Source organism: Malus domestica, chromosome 17, assembly GCF_042453785.1.
Source record: "Malus domestica chromosome 17, GDT2T_hap1".
NCBI lineage: Eukaryota > Viridiplantae > Streptophyta > Magnoliopsida > Rosales > Rosaceae > Malus > Malus domestica.
In genome coordinates, this window is record NC_091677.1 from 13,863,913 (window position 1) to 13,866,971 (window position 3,059).

Consider the following 3,059-nt stretch of genomic DNA (forward strand, 5'->3'; position numbering starts at 1 on the left):
ATTTTTATATCATTAATTAAATATACAATGTCACGTAACGGTATACACATGGGTACAAATAGAAATAAAACTTTAAAAAATATGGGCACAAAAAGAAACTAATATATGGGTACAAATTAAAAATGAAAAAAAAATTGGTGCAAATTAAAAATAGGTACAAACTAAAAATAAAATAAATGATAAAAAATTTAGCCATAAATATAAATATTATAATTGTAACATTTTTAACACTAAAGGAATATATTTAAAAATAAAAATATTTTATTATTCAAATAATTAATGATATTATTAATATTCAAGGACCTTGATAAAAAATTGAAAATGAATAGGATTTTAATCAATGGAGTAGAAAACAGAAAGATGTGAACCTAATTTCTCCAAAAAAAAGAAAATAACAACAACAACAACTTCTTCTACGAGTAGGGTTCAAGCTTTTACAGGGGGGAGGGGCAAAGGAGCCGAAGAAGCCGAAGGGGTTAAGCTTTTACATCAAGGTTTTGAGTTTGAACTATAGAGTCATTTTTGGGTCGTAACTTATTATTTCATTTGGGTTGTAAGTTTGTAACTTATTATTTTGGTTTTTAGATGTAACTTTTTTATTTCGATAGTTGCTTTCTATTTCAAGTTTTAACTTAAACTTAACTTATTTGTTATGCCATTTAAATTCTATCCAAAAAAAACAAAAAAATTATGCCATTTAAATTTTAAAGTTACATAAAAAATGGTTCAAACCCTCAAACTCACATCACACATAAAATTACACCCAACTTTGGCACTCAAGCAAATGACTCTTTACCACAGTGGTGAAAAGGAATTGAGTAATTGCATGACGACGAGAATTCGAACCCCATCATTAGCTAATCTAACATCAAATTTAATAAAATGCATCGTTTGACAAACTTTGGAACTTAAAGTCACTTAAATATGGGTTAAAATTAAGAGAGCCAACTTTGGAACTCAAAGTCACTCAAATATGGGCTAAAATTAAGAGAGCCTAAAATTAAAGGGAACTTTAACGAAAAGCTACAAGTACTGTTCACTTCAACGAAAAATCATATTTTTACATTAAAAAATCAATCCTGGTACTATTCATTTTACCATTTATTTTGTTCTTATGGTTAAAATTCAAAGTTTTTAAGTCATTTTCATTAGTTTTCCTAAAATTAAAATCTGGCATAACAAACAAAGCCCAGTCCAAATTCTCAGTTTACCAAACTAAATTGAAACCAATCTAATGTCCAGTTTATCGAATTCTGATTTACTCAAAATTTCTGTTTAGTTGCCAAACCGAAACAATCCCTCTCTCAGCGATCAAAAAATGTTTTTACCAAATTTTTTTGCCAAGCAACCCAATTTGACTGATCTGTAAAACCACCACAACGTTGGATTAGGCACTCATTGGAGGGCTGCTTTAAAAGCCCATCATAATGTTTTTGATTGCAGGAACAATGAATTTCTTTGTAAAGCCCAAGAAAACAGTTGAGAATGAATAAGACTTGGCTGCTGAAGGTTTCAGCATGAGCTCAGTAGTGAAGCAGGGTCCGTTGAGAATGCACCAAAACTAACCTTTAGAAATATTAATAAAAACCTAGGGTAAATCTCAGTTTACTACCTTCAAGTTTTGTGATTTTCAACATTTAGTACATGAAGTTTTTTCGTCCCTGAGTCATACCTAAAGTTAGACCTGGCATTCATGTCGTGTTTTCCGTGTTCGTGTCATTTTATAGCGTTGGATTTCGAAGCTGACCCCTTCATGAAAGTTGTAAAGTTTGTCAATATGAGTGAAAGTATATTTTTTTTTACACTTTTTATACTTCTACAATAATTATTATTAATTTTATTAATTTTGCCCTCAAATAAAAAACATTATTCATGACGGTTTGGAGGATTTTAAAAATCTAAATCATAATGTAAGTGTAACCATTATTTACTCGTGGAGGAATAATGATGAATCACAAGTGTTTATATATTCTTTCACATTTGTCATACTTGTATGTATGTCTTCTTAGTTCTTGCCTATACAAATACTATATTAGTTTATTTTAATTTTGGACAACAACATGTTAAGTAAAATGCGACTATAGGACAGAGGTTCAGGGCCGAAGGGGTAGAGGAAGACCTAGGAAAACTTTGGAAGAGACCCTAAGAAAAGACTTAGAGTACTTGGATCTAACGGATGACATGACACAGGACAGAACACAATGGCGTTCTAAGATTCATATAGCCGATCCAACTCAGTGACTTGGATTTTCCAAGTCTCCAACCGAGAAGTTTTCCTCACTCGGGAAATTAAGGGAACACTACCTCAACCTACATGCTCCACTCACAAAGTTTCAACATACAAGCTTCAACAAAAGAAAATTCAAAGAACTTAGCGAAGAAGGCTTTGGTATATTTAACACAATACGTTGAAATGAAGGAAAGCTTATTTATTGATATCCCCGATAAGTTACAAATATGTACATATACTTGAGTCAAAATAAACAAACAAGAGGTAGCCTTCACAAAGGTTGCTTAGGAGAAGTCTCAGCAGTCGGTAGAGCCCCAGAAAGAGAAGGCACCGGAGGGGGATCATTCGGAGCCTCAGTACTGGACAAAACCCTAGAAGGAGGAGGCATCAGAGGTTGATCATTTGGAGCTTCATTATGCGGTACAGCCCCAGAAGACGAAGGCAATAAATGCCTTTGGAACAAACCCACAAATCTCTGATGATCAAGTAAAACCTGACCATCAGATTCCTTCATCTGGTCAAGCTTCCTCTTCATGTTTGTAGCATAGTCATGTGCGAGCCGGTGCAACTGTTTATTCTCATGCTTGAGCCCTCTAATCTCCTGTTTGAGACTCATCACTTCAGCCGCCAATGATTCAACTTGGCGGGTTCGAGCAAATAGGCGTTGGGCCATATTAGACACATAACCTGCACACTGAACACTAAGAGCCAGAGAATCCTTAACAGCCAACTCATCAGACCGTTTGGAAAGTAGTCTGTTATCTTTGGGAGTGAGAAGGTTCCTGGCCACTACCGCAGCGGTCATATCATTCTTCATCACGAAATCCCC